A 9,893-nucleotide genomic window follows, 5' to 3' on the forward strand; every position below is an offset into this window, starting at 1 on the left:
GCAGGTCACGTGGGGGCTGGGTTTACCTAGGCTAGGGTGTGGGTGTGTTTTGGGTGGGTGGGAGGGAGGGAGGCTGAGCGAGTGAATGTATGTGTGAGGTTGTGTGAGGGAGGGAGGGGTGACAGTATGCATGGGTGTGTGTTCTCTCCCTACCCAAGTGTTGATATCCTTTTATTTTTGATATTTGTCAGGTCTTAATTACTGTACTATTATTAGGGGTCCAAGCACGAAGTGCGTGGATCCCTATTGTATCTGTTCCGTTTATTAGGGGTCCAAGCACGAAGTGCGTGGATCCCTATTGTATCTGTTCCGTTTATTATTATTTTTCTTATTCTCCGCTAAAACAGTATGCACGGCAAAAACTGTAAGGGCTACAGTAGCCAGACTTTGCACATAGGTTGGAAATGTGCCCCACTACTCAGAGACAAAAAATTAGCCATATTGACCAGATGGTGGCGCTATAACAGACCATTTCACGTATTGGACCATAACTGCTGAACCGTGAGGCGTAGAATCAAAATTCCACATCTGCTGGATTCCCTGGATCAATACGCATCTATCCATATAGACCACGCCCATTTAAGTCTGCTAGATTTTCCGCCATCTTGGACTTTCTCAAAAAAAAAAAAAACGAACTCGTCCTAGGCCATCTGCCCGAATGAGCGCAAACTTTTTGTGTGTCATCTCTGGACTTCCCTGATTAAAAATCTTAGAAAGAATTTGGATACGTGAAACCGTCTTGAAATGATAAATGTTTAAACTTTTGTGTATTTACTTTTGTTCTTTTCCTGCCCTAAAAGTGTGTGGATCTCAGAAACCATACACCCCCCATCACCCAAACTTTCCACACAGGTTCACGACATCACCCACTACTCAGAGTAAAAAAATTACACCAATCCACCAGATGGTGGCGCTATAACAGCCAACCACCACTACTACTGCCGCTGCTGCTACTACTACTACTACTATTCTTAGTACTTCTGCTGCTACTATTGCTACCACTCCCACTACTACCAACACTACTACTACTACTATTACTACTACTGCTACTACTACTACTACTAGTACTGCTTGGAAACCGTCAGGTCACCGGATCTACACACACACACACACACACACACACACACACGCACACGCGCACACACACACACGTACACACACGCACACACATATACACCACACCTGCACCTAATTCTGGACTGATCACCACACACCTGCACTTAAGACGCTAATCAGCCTCTACACTCAGTGTGTGTCCGTTACTGCAGTAGAGGCTGTGTTGGTGTTTCAGTCTGGTGTTTATCCTCCCTTCAGATGCATTATTAAGTAAGTTGTAGTTTTGTTAGCCATTGTTGAATTGCCATTCCAAGCCATCCTGATCTTAAAGGTGAATTGCATATGTTTTTCTCTTTAGCCATGGTTAAAATATATTGTTTATTGTTTGTTTGATTGTTATATTGTTTTTTATTGCTAAACATACTACTTCCTATGACTATTTTGTCTGTTTGCACACGCACACGCACACGCACACGCGCACACACACACGCACACACACACACACACACGCACACGCACACTAAAATGGCCACCACTGGTGTACTTCATCTCCCAGAGTGCTTCACTCACTCACTTGTGGATTGTGCCACGTGGGTGGGGAGATGGGTGGAGCTATGGCTATAAAAGAAGTGCAAAACTTGCCCCAAACCCCAGTCTGCTGCTACAGAGGTGCTGTGAGCCAGTCCAACTCATGCTGACCTTAAAGGTGAATTGCATATGTTTTTTTCTTTAGCATGGTTGAAATATATTGTTTATTGTTGCTTTAATTGATTGTTACATTGTTTGTTTATTGCTAATTTGATGTCATTTGGATTGCTTGTTAACATTGTGTATTTGGGTAAATAATTCTGTTTGTGTTCTTATCCACAGACAACATGCTGATTGCCTCACTGTCACTTTTGATGTTGGGAAAATAAAATCACCCTGCACCTTGTCCTGCTGTGTGCCTGCCATCTTTCCTTGTGGTTTTATCTGGGTCCAGTGCTGAGGGGTCACATTGCCCTCACCTGTTCATAGGTGTGACACGCATTAACCGCTCATCCTGGCTGATATTTTACCACATGTTGAACAGAGTTGCTTTAACTTAAGAACACATAATTTGATAATTGTAAACCCAGTTCACCAATGTTTACACTGCAAAATGTATCACCAATGTATTTTACATGAAACAGAAGTTGGCGGGCTTGTAATCCTGCAGTGTGACTGAGCCAATCAGAGTTGGGCTGTGGTCAGGCTCTGTACCAGGTGCACTGAATCACTGATGAATGGAGATGGTGCAAGACAGTTGGCAGTATAGAGGGAACGTTTTTTAACATCCAATTCAACTTATCTTTGAAACCTGCTGAATGAAACCTCCAAAAGCCAAATCTGTGAGTTTAAAGGGAGGTTTACACAATCTGAAATATATTTTCAATGTTATGTAAAGGGAGGTATGAAGGTAATTTGAAGTGACGGCAATGTGTTGTGATTTGAAATGTATTCCTATCTTGTGTTTTAATTAAAGCCAACTGAGATGTTAGTTTTGGCCTTAAAGGGACACTCCACCGAAAACGGAAACAATGCTTATTTATTTTGCACATCTCGCACATCCGAAAACAGTTTAGCAGGCATTCATTTAGTTTGACACTTATTGAGTTGATTTGTGAAAGGTATAGTTTGGTTTATTTGAAGTGGGGTACTATGCGGTACTTGCATGCAGTCGGTGTACTGGGTAAAGCACTCTGGACGCATCACACACAGAGATAGAACTGTACTCTAACCACAACAGAGCTGTCTGCTGAGTGAAGTTGACCATGAGAAAAAACAAATACATAGAATGCTTCCATACTGCTCACCTGGTGTAATCAAACTCTCCACAAGCCCTGAGATGCCAAGTTGACTTGAAAATGTCATTTACACCCTGATTCTAGCTTAAATGTTCACTGTAGCAAGGTTGTACCTTAGTTGGTGTAATTCAGCCGCTAGCTCCAGTGCACATTGCCACACACACACACACACACACACACACACACACACACACTACTATTACTACTGCTACTACTGCTTGAACCCGGTCAGGTCACCAAATCTCAACCAAACTTTGTGCACTTGTGCACATACCAACTCTGATTAAATGTGCAATTCAGTGTCTATATTATCTGACATACACCCCCCAAGTCACCGGAAGCTTGGACCCCGCATCGCCGCTTGCGGCTATATTTATTATTATTATTCTTTTTTTTATTCTCCGCTAAAACAGTATGCACGGCAAAAACCGTAAGGGGTACAGTAGCCAGACTTTGCACATAGGTTGGAAATGTGCCCCACTACTCAGAGACAAAAAATTAGCCATATTGGCCAGATGGTGGCGCTATAACAGACCCTTTTGCGTATTGACCCATAACTGCTGAACCGTGAGGCGTAGAATCAAAATTCCACATCTGCTGGATTCCCTGGATCAATACGCATCTATCCATATAGACCACGCCCATTTAAGTCTGCTAGATTTTCCGCCATCTTGGACTTTCTAAAAAAAAAAAAAAACGAACTCGTCCTAGGCCATTTGCCCGAATGAGCGCAAACTTTTTGTGTGTCATCTCTGGACTTCGCTGATTCAAAATCTTAGAAAGAATTTGGATACGTGAAACCGTCTTGAAATGATAAATGTTTAAACTTTTGTGTATTTACTTTTGTTCTTTTCCTGCCCTAAAAGTGTGTGGATCTCAGAAACCATACACCCCCCATCACCCAAACTTTCCACACAGGTTCACGACATCACCCACTACTCAGAGTAAAAAAATTACACCAATCCACCAGATGGTGGCGCTATAACAGCCAACCACCACTACTACTGCCGCTGCTGCTACTACTACTACTACTATTCTTAGTACTTCTGCTGCTACTATTGCTACCACTCCCACTACTACCAACACTACTACTACTACTATTACTACTACTGCTACTACTACTACTACTAGTACTGCTTGGAAACTGTCAGGTCACCGGATCTACACACACACACACACACACACACACACACACACACACACACGCGCGCACACACACACACACGCGCACACACACACACACGTACACACACGCACACACATATACACCACACCTGCACCTAATTCTGGACTGATCACCACACACCTGCACTTAAGACGCTAATCAGCCTCTACACTCAGTGTGTGTCCGTTACTGCAGTAGAGGCTGTGTTGGTGTTTCAGTTGGTGTTTATCCTCCCTTCAGATGCATTATTAAGTAAGTTGTAGTTTTGTTAGCCATTGTTGAATTGCCATTCCAAGCCATCCTGATCTTAAAGGTGAATTGCATATGTTTTTCTCTTTAGCCATGGTTAAAATATATTGTTTATTGTTTGTTTGATTGTTATATTGTTTTTTATTGCTAAACATACTACTTCCTATGACTATTTTGTCTGTTTGCACACGCACACGCACACACGCGCACACACACACGCACACGCACACGCACACTAAAATGGCCACCACTGGTGTACTTCATCTCCCAGAGTGCTTCACTCACTCACTTGTGGATTGTGCCATGTGGGTGGGGAGATGGGTGGAGCTATGGCTATAAAAGAAGTGCAAAACTTGCCCCAAACCCCAGTCTGCTGCTACAGAGGTGCTGTGAGCCAGTCCAACTCATGCTGACCTTAAAGGTGAATTGCATATGTTTTTTTCTTTAGCATGGTTAAAATATATTGTTTATTGTTGCTTTAATTGATTGTTACATTGTTTGTTTATTGCTAATTTGATGTCATTTGGATTGCTTGTTAACATTGTGTATTTGGGTAAATAATTCTGTTACACGCGCACACACACACACGTACACACACACACACATATACACCACACCTGCACCTAATTCTGGACTGATCACCACACACCTGCACTTAAGACGCTAATCAGCCTCTACACTCAGTGTGTGTCCGTTACTGCAGTAGAGGCTGTGTTGGTGTTTCAGTTGGTGTTTATCCTCCCTTCAGATGCATTAAGTAAGTTGTAGTTTTGTTAGCCATTGTTGCCATTCCAAGCCATCCTGATCTTAAAGGTGAATTGCATATGTTTTTCTCTTTAGCCATGGTTAAAATATATTGTTTATTGTTTGTTTGATTGTTATATTGTTTTTTATTGCTAAACATACTACTTCCTATGACTATTTTGTCTGTTTGCACACGCACACGCACACGCGCACACACACACGCACACTAAAATGGCCACCACTGGTGTACTTCATCTCCCAGAGTGCTTCACTCACTCACTTGTGGATTGTGCCATGTGGGTGGGGAGATGGGTGGAGCTATGGCTATAAAAGAAGTGCAAAACTTGCCCCAAACCCCAGTCTGCTGCTACAGAGGTGCTGTGAGCCAGTCCAACTCATGCTGACCTTAAAGGTGAATTGCATATGTTTTTTTCTTTAGCATGGTTAAAATATATTGTTTATTGTTGCTTTAATTGATTGTTACATTGTTTGTTTATTGCTAATTTGATGTCATTTGGATTGCTTGTTAACATTGTGTATTTGGGTAAATAATTCTGTTTGTGTTCTTATCCACAGACAACATGCTGATTGCCTTACTGTCACTTTTGATGTTGGGAAAATAAAATCACCCTGCACCTTGTCCTGCTGTGTGCCTGCCATCTTTCCTTGTGGTTTTATCTGGGTCCAGTGCTGAGGGGTCACATTGCCCTCACCTGTTCATAGGTGTGACACGCATTAACCGCTCATCCTGGCTGATATTTTACCACATGTTGAGCAGAGTTGCTTTAACTTAAGAACACATAATTTGATAATTGTAAACCCAGTTCACCAATGTTTACACTGCAAAATGTATCACCAATGTATTTTACATGAAACAGAAGTTGGCGGGCTTGTAATCCTGCAGTGTGACTGACATCAATCTGAGCCAATCAGAGTTGGGCTGTGGTCAGGCTCTGTACCAGGTGCACTGAATCACTGATGAATGGAGATGGTGCAAGACAGTTGGCAGTATAGAGGGAACGTTTTTTAACATCCAATTCAACTTATCTTTGAAACCTGCTGAATGAAACCTCCAAAAGCCAAATCCGTGAGTTTAAAGGGAGGTTTACACAATCTGAAATATATTTTCAATGTTATGTAAAGGGAGGTATGAAGGTAATTTGAAGTGACGGCAATGTGTTGTGATTTGAAATGTATTCCTATCTTGTGTTTTAATTAAAGCCAACTGAGATGTTAGTTTTGGCCTTAAAGGGACACTCCACCGAAACAATGCTTATTTATTTTGCACATCTCGCACATCCGAAAACAGTTTAGCAGGCATTCATTTAGTTTGACACTTATTGAGTTGATTTGTGAAAGGTATAGTTTGGTTTATTTGAAGTGGGGTACTATGCGGTACTTGCATGCAGTCGGTGTACTGGGTAAAGCACTCTGGACGCATCACACACAGAGATAGAACTGTACTCTAACCACAACAGGCACAGAGCTGTCTGCTGAGTGAAGTTGACCATGAGCAAAAACATAGAAAAAACAAATACATAGAATGCTTCCATACTGCTCAGCTGGTGTAATCAAACTCTCCACAAGCCCTGAGATGCCAAGTTGACTTGAAAATGTCATTTACACCCTGATTCTAGCTTAAATGTTCACTGTAGCAAGGTTGTACCTTAGTTGGTGTAATTCAGCCGCTAGCTCCAGTGCACATTGCCACACACATATACACCTATATACACACACACACACATATACTCACACATATACACACACATATACACACTTACACACACATATACACTAACACTACTATTACTACTGCTACTACTGCTTGAACCCGGTCAGGTCACCAAATCTCAACCAAACTTTGTGCACTTGTGCACATACCAACTCTGATTAAATGTGCAATTCAGTGTCTATATTATCTGACATACACCCCCCAAGTCACCAGAAGCTTGGACCCCGCATCGCCGCTTGCGGCTATATTTGTTGTTGTTTTTGCTGTTATTATTATTATTATTATCATTGTCATTATTATTATCATTGTCATTATCTTTGACTATTTCACATTTTGAAAAAAATAAAGTTATAAAAAAGGTGCTTTGTGAATTAATCTATAATCTATGAAAGTTTCACTTTTTGAAAGGAATTATAGAAAAAAACGAACTTACCATGATATTCAAATGTTTTGGAAAGGATCTGTACACCTGAGGCCTGTACTACAAAGCAAGATTAGTGGTTTAGCGAGGTAACTTCAGGTTTAAACCTGGTTTAGCCGTACTACAAAGCAAGTTAACTTCTTACCGACATATATTTCCATAGCAACTTATGCTTCACACTTAACCTGGTCCGCAGCAGGTTAAGTTGCAAGGATAAGATTAGACCTTAAATACACCGCCCACGAACCAATCGAATCAGCAGTTTGGAAAAATGGCCAACCCCTTTCTGGATGAGTTTCCCATCTAGGAAGGAGCACGAATTGTAATGTTGAATTAATCAAGGACGAATAATTTAATTAAGCCCTACTTACCACTTTGGAATATGTTTTTATATATTCATTTTAATGCTCTCAAGTAGCCTAGATACGTTGTTTGACCCCGCTGATCGATTGCAGCTGAATAGTGAGTGGAGAAATATCACTAAACCGGCATAAAAAGGTTACATAAACGTCTCCAAAGCGCACGGTGCCGTGTGCGCAACGGAGCTGAGACTGATGTTGGGTTGGACTGATGTTGGGATCACCTGCACACAGGCGATCCCATATTAAGATGATTCATATCTAGGCTACTGCTGCATTTTGCAGCTGCAACTGTGTTGCTTTTGGCCTGTATAATGTGATTGAACTTCATATTTCCAGCATCATTATATGAAATATGGAGATATGCGCTCTGCTGACAATAGCCTATATAGGTTATGTGACCACAAAATAGGCTATTTTTTATAAATGAAATATATGCCCGCACGTACCGTGTCGATTCAGTTCAGAAGCATTTTTTTATTTTATTATCATTCTTTTTTTTATTGATTAGCCTATAGGAATTATTCAATCAAATAATAATCTCATGATGTAGTCGCACAGTGCGAGATCATTATTATTCATTGAGCCTAAATGGTCTATACATACGGATTTTGGACTGAGATAGATTACACATTGCTTCCACAAAAGACTGTAGATAGAGAGCTGTAGATAGCCTACGAAACCGCTCTTCAAAGAAATTACTGGTGTGGATAAAAGTGGTCAGACAGTCATTCGGGAACAGTAATAATATCCAACGCAGATTTTTATTTGCGGTTTCAATGAATGAGGAAATAGGCGTGTCTGGCGCTGTAGGAGTTGGAGCAGTCCATATTGCACTGTGATTGGCAGTTGTTAAAAACCACGCCTCTTTTGCGGGCACGAGCTCCAGTGCACGGGCATTTTCATGTGCACGAGCTGTCAGCTAGATTAGAAAAACCTGGTTCCCGTTAACGAGTGCCAATCGACGTTGGTAGTAGGCTACAAGTTAACTACAATCGAGCTGATCTGGTTTAGACAAACCAGATCAAGGGACAGATCCTGGATCTTCTTATCCAACATTCGTAGTACAGGCTACTGTTGTGTAATAAACACTATTGGAGATATCCCCGCCTCCCTGCATTCTTGCCGATGCACCACAGTGCTTACTGGATTTTTGAGCCCGATGACGATACCAATATTAGGGAGCAAAAAAAAGACTGATATCGATATATCAGCGATATTCTCATATACACTTTTTTTTTTTTTTTTCAATTATCCCTCAAATCAAACACAAAGATATGATTTGACGTGACTTGAGATATGTAATGTAGGCAGGATATTTTACAGTTTAACAACAAACTTTATTGTCCAAAATGACATCAGTGCACTGAAACAGTAATAGTCAACAGTATTGGCAGTATTGACAAATGGCTCTAGCCAGTTTGATGGCCTATAGGCGAGATTTGATTTGGCGCCACCACCTCCCCCTCCCTCTCTTTATCCCCTGCCTACCAGACTGTTTGTCTCTTTTAGGGGGGCAGGAGATGTTTAGGGTCAGATAGCAGCTCAACACTTTATGCCACATGGAAGTGGTACACTTCATCTGAAAGCTGGGAACCTGAAGACCTCATTTGAGTTGCAGCTCAGCACACGTGTCAAGTTCTTCGAGTCATAAATGTGTAATAAACATTGTGTTGGTTTGGCGTCTATTCAAATGTTGAACGTTTCCAGTGTTTTGAGCTTAGAACATTGTGATAGAACTTATGTCATCCCCATGATCAATTGTCTCATCACTTTTTGCAGCGATGTTTGAGTTGATACCTTTTGTTGTTACACAGATTTGCTGCAAGATTTAAGCATTTTTGACAACTCAAGAATTGATAAAAGAAAATGGTGGGTGGTTTTTTTTTTTTTTTTTTTTTGCAAAATCTCTCCAAAATACCACTTTAAGACACAAGACCTCGAGAAACACAATAGAAAAATGCATGCAGTGATTTGGTATTAAAAAGAATGACATTTGGAGATTTCTGTAAGAATTTCATTTTTCAGCGATTGTTATCAAGCACTTCTCTTCTGGAAATTGCTCAGAAACCCCCTTATTGCCAATATACATAGGAAAGCCATATGTGATTCTAAAGTTTCATGAGGCTGTGAATATCCTAGAGGTCACAATAGGTAATTTTATACAGTGAGGTCAACTTTCGGATAATTGTCTCACTAACATCACTATATACTAGGGGTGGGAATCACCAGATTTTTTTTTAACCTTTATTTATACAGGGGGAGTCTCACTGAGAGCAACGCTCTCTTTTTCAGGAGCGCCCTGTTCACATTCACACACACATTCATACCTGGAAGCTGA

The sequence above is a fragment of the Poromitra crassiceps genome (assembly GCF_964638095.1).
Source record: "Poromitra crassiceps genome assembly, chromosome: 2".
NCBI classification, from domain to species: Eukaryota; Metazoa; Chordata; class Actinopteri; order Beryciformes; family Melamphaidae; genus Poromitra; species Poromitra crassiceps.